The sequence below is a fragment of the Lepus europaeus genome, chromosome 14, assembly GCF_033115175.1.
Source record: "Lepus europaeus isolate LE1 chromosome 14, mLepTim1.pri, whole genome shotgun sequence".
In the NCBI taxonomy this organism is placed as follows: Eukaryota; Metazoa; Chordata; class Mammalia; order Lagomorpha; family Leporidae; genus Lepus; species Lepus europaeus.
The window spans coordinates 32,356,377-32,375,163 of record NC_084840.1 but is presented as its reverse complement, the minus strand read 5'-3'; positions in this window follow the sequence as shown (position 1 = coordinate 32,375,163).

Here is an 18,787-nt window from a genome sequence, read left to right as displayed (position 1 = left end):
AACATCAATCATTAATTCTATTATCCTTTTTCTTTGTGTTTCATGGCTTTATTTAAAAGTTTAAAGATAATTGTTAACTAATAGCAAAGGGATGGGTCTATGGACCCCAGATAACATGTTGTCCACTACTGCCAGATTCTTATTTAATTTCTTTAACTGTTATGTTCAGTGTGTTCATGTTTACTCCATCTCTGGCTTTCTTGGAAAAACCTTGCTGTTGCTTCCCAACCCATGTAGACAATTAAAACCTAAAGTCTTAGTTAATGCTGCTGAGTGGGTAGGAACTCAATCCAATGATGGGTGTCTAAAGATAGGGTGTTAGGGAAACCACTGGATTGTATTAGTTTGCAAGGGTGGAGTCTGTGATGGAATCATCTTCTTCAAAAGGAGAGATCACATGCATGAGCCTGTTTCCTGTCTCTGCTTCCTGGCTTGGCATGTGTACTTCCTCTGCATGCTGCCCTCTACCATCTACTGCCTTCATACAAGCAAAAGGGCTGCCTGACCCTAGAGTGTGAGTCTTGAAAACCATGAACCAAAATAAAGCTTCCTTCTATATAAGTTAGCTTCTCTCTGGTATTTTAGTTGCAGAAAGGAAAAGCTGACAAATATATTGGGGACAATCAAAGGCAGGAAGAAGAAAGAGAGAGAGAGAAAGAAAGAGAAAGAAAAAGAGAGAAAGAAATAGAGAAAGAGAAAGAGAGAGAGAGAGAGAAAGAAAGAGAGAAAGAGAGAGAGGAAGGAAGGAAGGAAGGAAGGAAGGAAGGAAGGAAGGAAGGAGGGAGAGAGTGGGAGGGAGGGAGGGAGGGAGGGAGGAAAGAAGGATGCGCCTTGCTATTGCTGTCAGGAAATTAAGTCCAAGCAGGGAGATGAGCTATTCTCATACACAGACAAATGCAAAAGAACAATACCATACATGGCTTAGTGACAAATACATAGTGGAGTTCAAAGACAGGAGTAAATAGGATTTCTCAGAGACGGTTTACTATAAGGAAGGATATTTAGGAGGGACATTGCATAAATGCCAGTCTAGGCTATGGCAGAATTTCTCAGTCCAGGCAGTATTACTATTGTGGGTCAGGGCATTCTTTGGTATGGAGAGCTTTTCTGTACATTACAGAATGTCTATCAGCAATCCTGGCTTGTATCTAATATGTCAGCAGCTACATACCCCCAAGATATGCAACCAAAAAGTCTCCAGACATTGTCAAATATCCTAAATGGCAAAATCACTCCATTTGTTGGATTAAGATGAATTATCATTTATGTGAATTATTCAAATGAACATTAGCTATGAGTATCAGTGCTTAGGAGAGAGACCAGAGATTCAGAGTGGTGAGCTGGCAACACAAGGATGTAAGTAGATAACATCAAGGAATGGATAGGGACAGAATGTAATACAAAGAGTGGGTGCGAAACTGAATATAGCATTGTACATAGTTGTAGATATGACATTTATTTTTTGCACATAGATTGAAGTTTTGAAAAGATTTAAAATGTTTCTCATCACCAATCTAAATTGGTGGTATTTAAAAATAGATTCTTCTTTGAAAATCGCCCAACTATTTGTTGTATGTGCTCATCCAACTACTAGATATTAAAACTCATTCTAAAGGAACAAATATGATTATGGGCATGCTGCAGGAAAAGAAACCCTTGGGGGCAGAAAGTGTCCTCATTATCATATACTGTTTTGCTTAAGAACTTAAAAATCTAAACTGACTGCCTGAAACATATAATTATTGCAAAATACATTTCAAAAGAACAATTGTCATCAGCATATCATCATAATCTGTTACATAATTCCATCCCAGAGTGGGTTTTTTTCCCATTAGGGCTACACATGAACAAAATCTCAATTATCATCAATAGCCACTGGTTTTTCCAAAATGCCTCATGAAACAACCCAGTTTGGTGCAAGAAATGGTTACATATGGACAGTTTGTGACTTTGCTGGCCATGCAGGATAGAAATCAAGAAAATGCCCACTTTCACAAGGGCATAAGGTGCTATAGTGGGCCTGTCTGTTATCCATGAAGTGAAGTCTTCAGCAGGCTCATTGTCTCCCAGATTCATTTTGCAATAATTCTAGCAGGAAGTGAGGAGGCCCAGTGAGTCATGCAGAAATACATCCTTGAAAAAAAAAAAAAAAAAACCAAAAACCCTAGTTGACCTTTCCAGCTTGCTCAGATGTACACTGTTTGTAATTTTGCTTGTGTTTAACTCACCATATAAACAGGTACAGTGAAGAAACATCGTTAGGTGTTGGTCAGAGGCAATCCTTCAGCCTAAAGGATGCTGGCCTGGGACATACAGGGGCATAGAAGAGGGCAATCCATTCCGAGAGGAAGTAGGGATCACACTGAAACCTTTACCAGCCTTGTTAAGTTAGTTTCCATTCTTTCTATTTTGCTCTCCGCCTGGACTCCAGAGTGCCAGAGCAGTGGTGGAGAAACAACGCTGATTCAGAAAGTCTGGTCGCCAGACACTGTTGGAAACACAAAGACAAAGGGATTCTGACTGCGTGGAGGGGAAGCTGGACATAGCCAGGGCCTGTTATCCTTGCATGCAGAAGAAAGAATCAGAATTCTCAGAGTGAAAAAAATCAGAATGCAAAGAAACCTTAAAAAAAGAAGAAGTGCTCACTTTCCTCTGATTTCCAGAATTTTCTGTTAAGCTCCAACTAGAAATGCCACAGTGGGGAAATTATTCTCACACAATTTCTGTTTCCTCTTGTCCTTAGATAAAACCATTTCTATGCAATGATTCTAAACAGGCTAATTTTTATTTTGTCTAAACTCTTTTATCCACCTTTCCACTTTACTCTCCTCATTCCCTATCCATTACCGTTTACATCCTTTAAGAAAAGAACAAACCTCTCACATTATAGCATACACTTGCAGAGTCCCAAGACCTATTCTTAGATTGATACATAAGGAATTTACTCACCACTCCCTTCAGGATTAAGGCGCATTAACCTTTGGAACACAGTCTTTATATGCATGTCAGGGTATTTTTAAGAATGGGAAAACCCAGGATACAGATAAACAACAGTGGTTCCAAACGGTTATTTTTAGATCTGAGGTCCCGAAGTATATAAAGCTACAGACACCCAAATGGTTCCCATCCTAGTGGTTGTGTCCCTCCTGTCACCTTCACAAACTGTTCTCCAGCCCCTTGGACTGGCGTGTGGACACGCACACACCCTTATTTCAGAACTCTTCATAAAATCCCACTGTCATGACCCAACCCTAATGAAGAATCGAGTTGCAGAATGGTTTCCCCAATAAAAGACCATTCTTGATAAAACTCTCCTCCAAAGCTTTTCTAAAAAATGCTGCATTTCTATAACCACTTAGATGTTGGCTACTTCTCCAAAGCAGTCTTGAACCCTTCAGGCTATAATGAGAAAATGCTGTGAATCTTATCCTTCGTGCTGTTACTACCAACAACCACTCTCTGACAAATGGACAGAGAGCCCATTGAGAAGAATGCAAGAAGTTCCTTTATGCAATACTCCACGTAAAATCCACAATGAAAAAGAAAGTGATCACACTTGAAAGTTTAACTCATTTGTACTGAGCTAGGACACTACTGAGGTTGCACTTGTGACACACAGAATTACATGCTTTCTCTCACACTGTAGATCAACCTGAAGTACAGAATACAGTTTAAAGGATCTCTTGCTTTTTGCTAATCTATGACACATGGCATTCTCCAAAGAACTCAAGGAGTCAGAACTATATGAACTGTTAGCTGTATCCTTTTGGAAAGGAATCAACCCAATGACTCAGGTACCCAGAGGTAATCAACCTCTTGGATAATTTTTACCAAATGATCTGAGCAAGTTTATATTTGCAGAAGGAGTATCATTATGCTAATGATTTTTTTTAAAAAAGCAATCAATTGATAACAATATCGAGTATTTCTTTAAAAATAATTTGTGGTGAGAAAAGGAAAGCACATGGAAATACGTATAAAGCATTTACAGCTGGATAAAGAATACATGAGTTTCTGTAATATTCCTGCTATTTTTGCATGTTTGAAATTTCTCATAACAAAAACGTTTATACACTCATTCATTTATTTTCAATATTAACTCTTTAAGTGTTTTCTTTCAGAGAACATATTTTCTCATTCTGTTTCACAAAATTAAAGCATACACACAAGGGGTCTTCAAGGAGTTCATGGAAATGCACATTGTTGAAAAATATATTCAGAGATTTCAATTTTTGAATCAAAATAAGCTTAACTTTTAATTCTATTTTTCCATCAATTTTTGAAGTACATCATTTGGCTATTATCCTAGTTTGGATGTTATGGAACAGTGTAAATAGTAAACACTCAGAGGCCAGAATCCTGGCATTACCACTTACAGAGAAATTTAAGCAAATTTATTTAATCTCCCTGAATTTAGTAATTCCATATGTCAGTTAGCAATAATAATATAATATTTTAATAAGCTTTTAATTCTATTTTCCTTGAACTTTTTTTTAAAGATTTAGTTAGTTATTTGAAAGGCAGAGTTACAGGGAAGCACAGGCAGAGAGAGGTCTTCCATCCACCAGTTCACTACCCAGATGGCTGCAAGGGCCGGAGCTGTGCCAATCCGAAGCCAGGAGCCAGGAGTTTCCTCGGGGTCTCCCATGTGGGTGCTTTCCCAGGCTAAAGCAGAGCTGGAATGGAAGTGGAGCAGCCAGGACTCAAACTGGCGCCCATATGGGATGCTGCACTGCAAGCAGCGGCTTTACCTCTATGCCGCAGCGCTGGCCCCTCAATAATACAATCATTATCATAGAATTGCTGTGAAGGTTAAAGAAGGTAATATCACCAAAAGGGTTCTGAAACAATAATTTATTAGTAGATGTTAGGTTTACTTTTCATCAAAGCTATTGGTGGAATATGAAAGCCTGGAGTGCATTTAAAACTGCAAACATCAACAGCAGCAGTAACCAGAACAAAGGCTCCTTTACACACATACTGGTATTCCGCCTACATATACTAAGCACCATTTGCGTGCTTTCAGCAATGCTGCGTGTAATACAGAATAATATATGAACATTGCTCTAGAGGAGTCCATAGCCTGGCGGTAAGCAGATATATAAATTTATACAGCCATTTGGAGAAAAGCCAAAAGCAGAGCATAGATGCAGAACTTCTGGAGTGCTGGAGAGTACACTGTGAGCTCAGCCCGGAAAGGGTCATTGAGTGGCTAATCAGGCACTCAACTGGGGCATCCTACTGACCACTAAGCCCTGCTCTACAGCCTCCCAGGGAATCCATCCAAGCTCCCGCCCAAGCCATTGCCTCCCTGAGCCATATCCTAGGTAACCAACCGACAGCCACGGAAACGGAGCATACACAGTGGAAGGAAACCAGAACAAATAACCTCTGGCATTTCCACTTATTTTCAGGACAGTACATCTGAATTGTTAATAAACAGAGAACAGAGCTGTTGGAAGGAACATAGCAGACTGGGGGTCCAACTTGAGGGACTAGGGTGGGGGTTTGGGGCAGAGCGAGATATAATGGGAACCCTTGAGAGGCTGTTTATTGCCAGTGAGGGGGTCAGTGGCAGAGCCCCCTTGGGCTGTCTCTTGCAGGCAGCCTCTGCCTTCATTCAGGGGACAAAGAAGACTTGAAAACTGAAAAAAAGAGAAATAGCTGGCAGCGAAGGAGCGGAGGGGGTGGGGAGTGCACAGAGAGAGGCAATGCTCCAAACAACGTGCCCCTCCCATTTTCTATTGGCACTATAAATACCATTCTAAAATGTTACCGTAACTTAAGGAGTCTCTTTTAGGAAGCATTTGGTGGTGAGTCATCCCACAACTATGTATAAAGCTGAACACCCTGCTGTGGCTCTGTGAAGCTCCTGGACTGGCCCTCCCTGGGTCTGGTTTGGAATCCCATTTCTGGGGCAAGGGAGGACATGTGCAATTGGCAGACAAGGTCACCTCTGCTGCTATGAACTCACAAGTCACACTCACTCCTGTCTTGCTCAGGGGATTTCCAGGAGAGGAGGGGGAGACTCAGAAACCTGGGTAACACGCACCCACCTGTAGGAAGAGAAGGCAGAGGCTCAACTGAATGAATAAAGCGTTTTCAGAACAAGACTCTTTTTAGATGACAGGGAACTAGACGCAGGACTCACTGCAAGGGACTTTGGACAAATGAATCTTATCCCCAAATATCCTCGATGCACTTTCTCCTGGTGTCATTGCTACAGCCCTGGCCAAGCCGCCATCTTGGCCACTTGCCTAAGTAAGCTCCACGCACTTCCATTTCAGGCCTCATCATCTCTGCCTCATAGCTCTTCAGAAAGTCAGCAATAATAATCAAGGGCCCACATGGTGCTGACACAATCCTAAGCAAATTGTCACATTACCTTCCCCAGCAAGGGCCTTTCAGTTTATATTTAGAGCTTACCAAACCCTGTGCAGTGCTTATTTAGCATTGGGTTGCTAATATTCCTTAACGATTCTGTCTTGAATAAAAAGTATTTGTCAGCATAATAGTAGCCTGCATTTACTATTCGAATATTATAATACAAAAAAAAAAAAAAGCACAACAACAAAAACATAGCAAGGAGAACTATTCCCCCACCATGCAGAAATAAGAACTCTTAGCCTTTTGGTACATTTATCTCCAGGATTGTGTAGAGGGTGGGAGCACAGGCCTTGGAGACCCTTGTCTGCTTTTTCAGTAGTTCTACCTCCTCCTCTGAACACCTGTGTGACTTTGACCAACCTTCTTAAGCTCTTGTCATTCCTTGTTCCTCTTCTGAACACTGGGGACTGTAATAGACTCTGTCTCATAGATTTGTTTTAAATACTGAATTACTACACACAGAGCACTAAGTAAGAGGGCCTGGGTGGTATGGAAGTGTTTGATCTCAAGGTTCATTTACTTGATATACGAACTCTTTGGTGTACTGTTTGTCACTAGATGTGTTTTTTTAACATGATATCAGCAATTCTTCATAAACATAATTTTGTAGCATTTCTGCTTCCTAACTAGACTAATAATAGTGTTATAGAAAACTTAGAGGTTGTGGAAAATCTCAAAATAGTGTCACCAAATTTTACAACTCATGGAAAATTGTTTAAAATTTTCATTTGTCTCTGTGTATTTACATGTACAAATTCTGGCAAAATTTGAATCAATGATTATAAGCATTTAATATTTTATTAAATATCCTTTAATAATTTAACAGCTTAATATGAAGGCATATAATTTATGTGCTATAATATTCACCCATTTTAAGATATAGTGTGATAACTTTTAGTGTACTTATTCTGTTGTACAACCACCATCAAAATCCAGCTTTAGAACATTTTCATTTTTCTAATATAAATGATTTTAATTACTAAGTAATATTACTTTTTCAAGTATGGTTGTACTATATAATATATGTATAAGTTCTTCAACTAATTCCATATTGTTGGACCTCTAGATTATTTCATTTTCTATAATTATAAAAAACATTGTAATGGATATCTTTGTGCCTAGAGTTATTTTTATTATTTCTTCAGGGCAATTTCTCACCAACAGCCCTGCTGGATATATATAAATATTTACAAAGATCTTGATACATACAGATAAAATTGTTTCTAAAAGAGTGAAGCATGTTTATGGGTTCACTCCACTGTAGAGATGCTTACTTCACACATTTGCCCCAGTACTGGGTGTTAATAATTATTTCTGCTTCCTAATAATGGAAACATGGGTTTTGATTCTGTATTTCCCAGTTCAATAGCCACTAGCCATTCATGGCTACTGAGCACATGAAGTGTGGCTGGTCCAAAGTGAGGTATGTTGTAACTATAAAAATACACACTAGATTCTGAAGACTAAGAATGAAAAGAAAAAAACCCACTGGAATATAAAATCTCTCATTAATCAGGTTTTCTGATTTTTGAAATGATAACATGTTGGATATACTATGTTAAAATAAATTATTAAAATTAATTTTAAATTGTTTCTTTTTACTTTCTAAACTTTGGATTCTAGAATAAACTACACAAGTATATGTAGTTTGCACTCTACTTCCACTTAGCACTTGCTGTAGAGATTTAAGCAATTTATCCATGGTGTTCACATATTTGGTTAGCTGCAAAAATGAAACCAGAAATAATAATATCTCATGGTTTTAAGTCCAGGACTTTTCCTGCTATATTACTTGGACAGAAATATAATCTAAGGTACAGCACTTTCTATCTTTAACAGGTACTATTTATTGAGGCTCTTTTCACCATGTGCCAAGAATTGTGCTTGCTATTTCATAAACATAATCTGTAATTCTCAGATATGTTTTCTTGTCCATATCTTATAGGCAAAGAAAAGGGAGTTTCATGTTGTCTTCTTACTTAAAGAAGATATCTCACATCTCATGACCTTCGAATTGCTTTTTATTATTGTGTTACTCACAAGATGACAATCCTAAGGAAGAATATGTATAGTTAGACTGTGGGGACAGGAAACACAGATAAAATACAAGAAAATCATGTAAGTGAAAATAAAGCAAAACTCTGTTATTAAGAATGTCTTAATTTGAAAATTGTATCTGTTAAGTTATAGTCTTCCCTTTGGTTGATTGTTCATGCTTTGCCTATCTCCAGAAAGGATGAACTGCAGCAAAAAGAGAGATGACATAATAGGGAGTAAGTAGCAGAGCAAAGGAGGAGGAGGATAAAACTACCTGGACACATGGGCTAGAGAAAAGACTTGTTGACTGTAAAATTTAACTTCTAACTCATTGGCAGCTGAGACTAAAAATAGATCATCTGTGCATTGTATTCTCATAATCTTATTAAAGAAACCTTCCTATTATATCAGGAAAGATTTATATTTTATTACCAGTTGAGTGTAAGGTAAATAATTAGAGAGTGTTTTATATATGAGACCATAAAGACTATAATAAAATTTTTATTTTAAATTTTCTCCAAAACACAGATATTCCTCTGAAATCCATTTCTCATCTTTTTTCAATGTTGTCCAAGTACACAATCATTTGACTTTAAAGTCTTATCTGTTGGAGGGAGGGAGAAAGGAAGAAAGAGAGAGAGAGAGATCCATCCATCCATCCACTGGTTTAATTCCCAAATGCCCACAGCAGCCAGTACTGGGCTGAAGGTGTGAACAGGAACTTGGAACTCAATCCAGGTCTCCCTCATATTACTGCATGAACCCAGTTATTTACGCTATCACCACTGCCTCCCAGAGTCTGGATTAGCAGGAAGCTGGAATCAGAAGAGAGAAGCAGGTATCAAACCCAAGTGCACAGATATGGGGAAAGGATGTTTTAGCTGCTAGGCCAAATGTTCAACCCTCACATGCTCTTGAAACTGAAAAGTATTGTAAAAAGAAAGTTAAATCACTCCATTTACAACAGATTGTCCATAATTTAATAACTTCTACTTGCTTCATCATAAGTATATGGTTTGACATACCACTCTTTTTATTGCTAAGAATATATAGTTTTCAGCTGTTCCAATAGTTTAAAAAGTTTTTTTTTTAATTTATTTGAAAGATAGAGTAGCAGAGAGAGAAGGAAAGACAGAGAAAGATCTATCCTCTGATTCATTCCCCCAAATGCCCACAGTAGTCAAGGCTGAGCCAGGTCAAAGCCAGGAATCAGGAGCTCTAGGTTTCCCACATGGTTGGCAGGAAACCCAGGACGGGGCCAGCATCTGCTGCCTCCTTGGTGTTTAGTCAAAACTCTGGGTTAGAAGGAAAGGCAGAACTCTGAGACCAGGCACTCTGAGATGTTGGTGTCTCAAGCAGTGGCTAAATTCTCTGCACCATAACACATGCCTCTTACACAGTGTTTTTGGTAGAGAGAACTCAAGAATTCAAGCCTCTTGAGGAGGGAACATAAATTTTAAAATGTTGCCATATGTCAGTTAAAAATAAAGTTAAAAATTTTCAAGTGCCAATCAAGTGTCAAAAGCCCCCCAAAATTTAGTTTTAGATCTAATTGACTTGTATTTGCTATTCATGAATAAGTGCAGCCTCCATGCTACAGAGCAGAATGAGCTCCCTTTAGACAGCAGCCTAACTCTGGGCTTTATAAGGTGGAGACAAGGAAACATACCAACAGAGAAAAGTGCTCATTAACATCAGCTTACTCCAGGTTACTTTTTGTAAGTGTTAAAGCAAAAGAGACCTCCTAATTATGCTGACTCAAGTAGACTGGAATCTCCTGTTTTCAGGAAACACTGATCTGTTTAGAACATATCTGCTTCTTTAACATTTCTGTTTTAATTATGTGGCATTTAGCATGAATGACTCCATTTTGGTTTGGTCTGGTCTGGTTTGATCTACAGGAGCTCAGACTAAAACAATGACCACTCACAATTATTTTTTAAGCTTTATTTTTTTTTAACTTTTATTTAATGAATATAAATTTCCAGTGTACAGCTTATGGATTACAATGGCTTCCCCCTCCCATAACTTCACTCCCACCCACAACCCTCCCCTCTCCCGCTCCCTCTCCCCTCCATTCATATCAATTCATTTTCAATTCTCTTTATATACAGAAGAGCAATTTAGTATATATTAAGTAAAGATTTCAACAGTTTGCACCCACGCAGAAACACAAAGTGAAACATACTGTTTGAGTACTAGTTATAGCATTAAATCACAATGTACAGCACATTAAGGACAGAGATCCCACATGAGAAGCAAGTGCACAGTGACTCCTGTTGTTGACCCAACAAATTGACACTCTAGTTTATGGCACCAGTAACCACCCTAGGCTGTCCTCATGAGTTGCCAAGGCTATGGAAGCCTTCCAAGTTCACCGACTCTGATCATATTTAGACAAGGTCATAAAAGACAGAGTGAGGATAGTAACCAATGATCCTAAGAGTGGCATTTACCAGGTCTGAACAATTATATAGCATTAAGTGGGGAAGAGGACTCAGTACATACAGGTTGGGAGTAGAGCCATTGGAGGTAGAGTAGAGGTTATGATTACAAAGAAATGAGGCCCAAGTGCGCTAGCCAGGGTCTAGAACAAAGGACAGAGTCATTATTAGAGGAGCTAAGAAAGGTGCTGTCTAAGCTACAATTAAGTTTTCTGATTGAGAGGCAAATAGAACCTGACAGAAGGGGCTTGATAATAATCTGTTGGGCTTTAGGCCTTGTAAGTTAAGAGGCCCAGACCTATCTATCTCTTCACATGGGGTACATCCTAAGGGAGGTGGGAACCTCCTGGGGGAAGGCACTCTGTTGACTTTCATTACTTAGCTGGCCTGGGAGGAGAGCTGGCCAGGTAAAGGCAGGTGGCATCCCTAACAAGAAATTTACAGTTCTGCCTGCAATGTTGCTGACCCTACTTGACCATCCCCTCAGCTGTAGTGGTCACTTTGGAAGTTGGACTAAGTGAAGGGCTTTTCAGTTTAGAGCCAATAAGATCTGTGGCTCTGACCTGGGCATCCTTCGACTCCAGGGCAGGTCCATTTCCAGTGATCCAACTCTTGGCAGAGCTGCCAGGGCTCTTCACAAGCTGACTTCTGCTGAAGCCCAGGCTTACCACTTTGAAAGCCACTGCAGTGGACTGGCCTGTTGGGTCTCCTTGAGGGCAGATCACTGTACAGATCAGCCATTAATAGGCCTGCCACCCATTGCTTCTGATGCCGAGCTTTCTTTTCCTCCTGGTTTTTGTTAAAGCAGACCAGAGGATGCAAGTCAAGGGAGTGCCCAAGTCCCTTCTCTAATCTTCGGTGGCCTGTACTACAAGTCTATAGTCACAGGCATGTTCTGTAGTAGACAATGCCCATGAGGAAAATTATATTCTCACTTTAAAACTTTCTTTCCCTTTGGTCTGAAAGGGAGGTTTTTTCTACTTACTGTTTTCTTCGCTGATGGCAAAGTAAATCAGGCTATGAGATTATTATTTAACAATAACAAGTTCATTACAGTTTTAGAAACAATTTTCTTTAGCAAATTTGAAAAATTGAATTGGAAAAATAAAATCTGTGCTAAGGTCTTTACTTGAGAATCACTAAATTCTTCATAAGCTGTTTATACCAAAAACTGACAATAATTAAAAATAGTTCTTCATCTTATCCATATCAATTTTCTGTTAATCTCCCAGAGCCTTTAATTATGACATTTTGTTCTAGGGTCACTGTATTTTGAATACTTGGAAACACAAGCATTGTTTTTTAAGTGATATCTCACATTTAGATTTTTTTTTTTTTTTGACAGGCAGAGTGGATAGTGAGAGAGAGAGAGACAGAGAGAAAGGTCTTCCTTTTGCGTTGGTTCACCCTCCAATGGCTACTGCGGCCTGTGCACTGCGCTGATCCGAAGCCAGGAGCCAGGTGCTTCTCCTGGTCTCCCATGCGGGTGCAGGGCCCAAGCACTTGGGCCATCCTCCACTGCACTCCCGGGCCACAGCAGAGAGCTGGACTGGAAGAGGGGCAACTGGGACAGAATCCGGCACCCTGACTGGGACTAGAACCCGGTGTGCTGGCGCCGCAGCTGCAGCGCCGGCCTCTAGATTTTTTTAATTAATTCAAATGGTCAATTAATGCACTGCTATGATTAGAGCTGCGCAGATACAACAGGGATATAAACAAGTGAGTGATCAGAATCTGGTGCCTAGAATTGTGGAAATTTCCAAAATCATCCATGGAACAGGCTTCCTTTTTGAATCACTGGTTGATATTGCCAAAACTCATAGAAACCTCCAAATAACCTTTTATTTGGGTAACAGTTAACTTATTTGTAGTTAGGAAATGATATCACAGTGTCCCCAAAAGTGATTTTTAGTTTTCTATGCAATTTGCGCACTTTCAGTATATGTGATGGTGCTGAGATGGTCATGAAGATGGGAGCAGAGGGTTTTATGCCACCTTTATTACCTTTATTCTACTTCCATAGTGTGACAGCTGCGTTCTGGTGATGCAACACCAGAGATGATTTGAAGTTTTCAACTGAACTTTGCAGGTTCAGCTTTAGGCATGCCATGCTCTGGTATTGCCCCACCACTATCAGTAATCCTTAGCCACACTATGCAGAATCAACACATCACCATGTCTCATTTAGACATGTGAGAGTTTCAGGCAGGAGAAATTTTAAGATAGCAAAGAGCCCAGCAAGAAAAGTTGAAGAAACTGCTAGGCTCCATGCAATTGGTTCCCTTTATTGGCAAACATTTCCTTTGTGGGTTTTCTTTCTGGTCTATTGAGGACTTGACCAATAGCCCATGGAATGTGTCAGCTTTAATTGCCTGTGTGGATTGGCACAAGTCATGCCTCAAAATTGGAATGTTGTCACATAGAACATAGTCCTGCAGAGGGATACATGCAGCCTGAAAAATGTTTTATCCAAACATTCCTTCAAAGCAATTGTGTTTTGCCATGGGAAGGGGAAGACAACTTTACAGAACAAGCTGAGCAACTTCCCAAGATGCCCAGTTTCAACAGGTGTCAAGACATTGCAACCTTCCTCTGCCCCTGAAAAATGAGACTGCCTCTTCCTTCCAAGGCTGTCAGACAATGGTCAATTGCCTTTTGGGGTATCCTGGCACAGTCGTAGCCGGGGCATTTTTCCAAAAGAAGTGGGTAATTGGAGACTAGTGCAGAAGAGATGAGGGATCTGTGGAACCCAGGCTTGCTTCAGTGTGCACCTCCTAATTGGATGCGCAGCTTATACAGGTGTTGCCTGATGGCCAGGTCATAGCTGTCAAGCAAGACCCCTTGCATGAAAGCTGTCTTTAGGGGGAGATTTGTCACAAATAAAGAGGTCATAAAGAGAGAGGATAGAATATGATTACAGAGAAGAAAAAAGGCACTAGCATGTTCTAGACAGTATGGATTGACATTTTCACACATTTTATTTCTGTATTCCTTTTATCTGTAGGTCAACCACTCTCACTCTCATGCAGGGTCTATTCTTTTTAGAAATAATTTGTGGCAACCTAGTTCCTGTGAAATAAACAGTAAGTAATGGGCCGTGGAGACTTATTCACACTGCTTCCCTCTGAACCAGGCAGACAGGTACTGAGGACAAAATGCTTGAACCAAACATTATAGCTCAGTTGTGAAAACATTCATTGCCTACATTGTAAGCTCAGAAAGGTTTCTTCTTACTTCAGAAGCATCCCTCATGAAAGATGCATCTGCAGACACATGTGCAGTTGTTAACTTTTATTTTAAAAATATTATTTTGGCTACCTAAGAATAACCAACTAATTGATCTAATTTTTGAAAAAAAATTATCAAAATTGAGGGATAGTCATCTGGCACAGCAGTTCGCATGCCACTTGGGAGTCACGCATCCCATATCAGAGTGGCTTGGTTTGAGACCCAGCTCTGCTCATGATTCCAGCTTCCTGCTAATGTGCACCCTGGGAGGAGCTGGCGATTACTCAAGTAGCTGGGTCCCTGCCACCCACACAGGACGCCTGGGTTGAGTTCTGGGTTCGTGGTTCAGCTTGGATCTTGTTCAGCCTATTGCAGGCATTCGATGAGTGAACCCATGGATGGGAGTTCTCTTCCTCCCCCTCTGCCTCTCTGTCTGTCTGAGTTTGTTTCTAACCATCTATCATCTACCTATTCCTATTTATCTAGCATTTATCTATGCAACATTTATCTATCAGTTACCTATCCTCTATCTCTCTTTGCCATTAAATAAATAAATAAATAAATAAATAAATATTTTTAAAAATTGAGTTTGTCTTTTTGTCATGACACATTGAACTGATTGGGTGCTAATAACAAAATCAGAACTCTAACAGCTGCTGAGACACCATCAAGAGGGAAGGACATTGTACAAGAGAAACTTTTAAGAAAGTTCCCATAGGAAAAAAAAGAGGCCTACAGGAAATGTCTAGTTGAGATGATGGATCACAGACTTCTCCATTTGCCAAACTTCCATTACAACCTCTTGTGGGCACCGTCATGTGACAAAACAATTCTCTTTTTGTCCTAGGATATATCTTTTTTAGGAAATGGCAAACTGTGATCTTCTAAACATTTAGTATTGGATATTTGACATTTTCCCAAGAGATACAACCCTGCCTTCATCAGGCAGTGTAATGGGGATAAAGATGTTTCTTTTTTAAGAGATGGGCAGCATTGCATTTGGAAAGCAAGCAGATACACAGGCATCTCCTACCCAAGAATGGAGCCCAGATGGCTGAGATTATGGAGGAGTGTGAGTTGGTTCCACATGACATTATCTGTACACATCTTCTGATGGATACTTTTTCAAATATTTGGAGCCATTAAGAAATTAACTCTCATTTAAATGGTTCTATCTTTGTAAACATTTTCTCAGCAGTTTATATCCCACTTGATTAGAAAGTAATTGACAAATAAATGCTGGCACTGGGCTGCATCAAATTTATCTAGATTTTTGTTAACTATAAAATTCTCTTCCTATGCCCCCAAACGATATAACTCAGTTGGCCTGGTTGAAACCTAAGAATCTTTAATTCTAAAAACTGTCCAAGTGACCAGCAGGTTCCTGGTTTAGGATTAGTGAAGAGAGATGGGAACATCCATTCATACAGGGGTATGAGGGTTTTACTCCAACACATACCTGCAGATTTTTCCAAGTGTGTTACAAAGAAGACTGGGCAATGGAATTTGGTCTAGTTTGCCCACATCTTTCTTAAAGCCCATCTCTCACACTGATTATTACTCCTCCAGCCTCCCCAGGAATAATGTATCACTCTCCTCTGCATTTCTTTTCTTTTCTTTTCTTTTTTTTTTTTTATTTTGACAGGCACAGTGCACAGTGAGAGAGAGAGACAGAGACAGAGAGAAAGGTCCTCCTTTTTGCCGTTGGTTCACCCTCCAATGGCCGCCGCGGCCTGCACACTGCGGCTGGCGCACCACGCTGATCCAAAGGCAGGAGCCAGGTGCTTCTCCTGGTCTCCCATGCAGGTGCAGGGCCCAAGCACTTGGGCCATCCTCCACTGCCCTCCTGGGCCATAGCAGAGAGCTGGCCTGGAAGAGGAACAACTGGGACAGAATCCGGCGCCCCGACCGGGACTAGAACCTGGTGTGCCGGTGCTGCAGGTGGAGGATTAGCCTATTGAGCTGCAGCGCTGGCCACTCTCCTCTGCATTTCTAAGCCACATTGTTGGGGGCTGAATTGTGTCCCTGTGATCCCCACCCAGAATGATACATTGGAGACTTAACCCCCATACCTCAGAATGTGACCTGTGAAGAGATAGGATCTTTACAGCGACAACAAAATTAAAATGACATAATTATGGTGGGTCTTCATCTAATGTTACTGGTATCCTGAAAAGAAAGGGAAATATGGACATTGAAATAGACACATAGAGGGAGAACAATATGCAGAGGCTCAGGGAGAATAGGCTACCAACAAGTCACGGAGGAGGCCTGAAGCAGATCCCCCCTCCCCAGCCCTTCCCAGCCCCCAGAAGGATCATCTTAATTTCAGACTTGTGGCCTTCAGAACTGAAAACACAAAATTCTGTTGTTGAGGCCACCAAATTGTGATGCCTTGTTACAGCAGTCCAGGCAAATCAACACACAAGCAGTGTGTATTGGCAGCAGCGAGACCAAAGCCTAGAGGCCAGTGTCATAATGAGCCTATGGGTTGTAGGTTGGAGCACATACAGACTTTGATGCTGTGTGAGGTGAGAGGAATAAGAGGAGTCTCCCAGCTTCTTTCTTCTTCTTGCTCTGTCACATCCTGCCAGTATTTCCCATTGGTCAAGTCCTTCATCTATCGTCCTAATAAATGAAATCTGGAGGGTAGGCTTTTGGCACAGTGGTTAAGAAGCCTGCATCCCATATTGAAGTCTGTGATTTGAAACGTGGCTACTCCATTTGTAATCTAGCTTCCTGCTAATGTGAACCTTGGGAGGCAGGCGACAGTCCAAGTATGTGGGTCTCTGCCATCCACATGGGAGACTGAATTGAATTCCAGGCTCTTGGCTTCTGTCTTGTCCAGCCCTGTCTATTGAGGACATTAGGGGTGTGAACCAGAAAACATAAGATCTCTATCTATATCTCTTTTGTCTTTCTGCTTTTCAAATAAAATAAAAAATAAATAATTTTAAAGGCATGAATTTTTGTCCTGGGTAATTATATTTTTTTCCTGTAGACTCAGTCCTGCTGGAAAGGAAGCTTCCTGTTATTCTCACAACAGAAGGCAAAGGACCCAGATTCTGCCTCCTAAAATCCCATTTTGTAGCAAAGGCACTGGCAGAAGAAGAGCATTCGGGAGTTCTCAAGCTCTCTTAAAAAGACATGAAAGTAGGAAAGGATCAGCCAAGCAGAGAAGACATGGGGATTAGGATGAGTGAGTGCAAAGTGTATCTCCCCAACAGCAGGGCCACCACCGCAGGGCCTCTGGCACCAGTAGTACATGCAGCAGGCACAGAAGATATGCTGGGCCTGGGCTTGGTTGGCAACAAACCCTTGTCTCACCATTCCCAACTCTATTCTCTGCCTCCTATATGTTGCCTTTGCTAAGTTTCCTATTACCTGGCTTCCCACTGGGTTTAACCAGAGGAAGACACCTGTGGAACATGGCAGGGCAGGAAGAAGAAAGACACTAGGAAATCCCTCTTAGTCCTCTTTGCCTCACACAGCACCAAAGTCTTTATGTGCCTCAACCTACAACCTATAGGCTTACTATGTCACTGGCCTAGGCTCTGTTCACACTGGTTCTGCTCTTGTCCCTCTGAGGGTAGTGCCAGCTCCTGTTATTGTTGATCTTTGGATGCCTTTAAAGTCCCCTATTTGGTTTCCAGCTCTCTTATCACCTGAGTAACCAAGTCCCTACATCAAATTCCTGTCTCCAGGACTAGTGGTTTTTGTTTTTCTATTTGAACTCTATCTGCTATAGAGGCAGTGCCCAAGACCTGATACATCCCAGAGGCCAGGAAGGAGAGAAAAGCAGCACAGATCAAATATAAGGAGGCTTCAAAAAGTTCATGGAAAATGTATACTATAAAAAAAACTATGCATGGCTACCAGAAAAAATTTGCACAAAATTAAACATATTTTAATTCAATTTTTGCATAGACTTTGAAAAGCCACCTGGTATGTAAATCTCAGCCTCATAGGGTAAGGGAATCTCTCTAAGACTCACATGCTACTCAGGTAACAGAGACATGAGAGGGAGGTGAGCAGAACAAATCCATGAATGACTGAGTGATTAGCTAAAAGAGACAGCTTCTATACTGAAGTGACATGATTATTTGGCTTGGCAGGCTTAGTCATTCTGCAACCCAGTGAAGTGAGAGGTTCTTAAGTGAACTTAATTCAGCTATAGAAAGATAAGCTTCCTTTATTCATGTCTTCATGTATAGTCTGAAAATGCCTACAGGAGCAGGCATTTGGCTCAGAAGTTTAGACATTCCTTGGGACTCCAGAATTCCATATTGTAGTGCCTGCTTTGGGTCTTGGATTTGCTTCCAATTCCAGCAACCTGCAGATGCACTTCCTGGAAGGCAATAGATGATAGTTCAAGTACTCAGGTCCATACCACCCATGTAGGAGACCCATATTGAGTTCCAGGGCCCTGGCTTTGGCTTGGCTTGGCCCCACCTGTTGCCACCACTTGGAGAATGAATCAATGAATGGATCTCTGTGTGTGTGTGTTTGTGTGTGTGTCTTTCTCTCTCTCTAGCCTTCAAATAAAATGAATATTAATAATTTTTTAAAAATGTGAATGTATACCTGCCCTGCAAAGAATTTTTAATTTACCTGGTAGGTAATGAGTATGCCTTTAAAAAGAGATTGACACATTTGATTGAAAAATAGACCTCTGCTTCAAGATGGAGAAT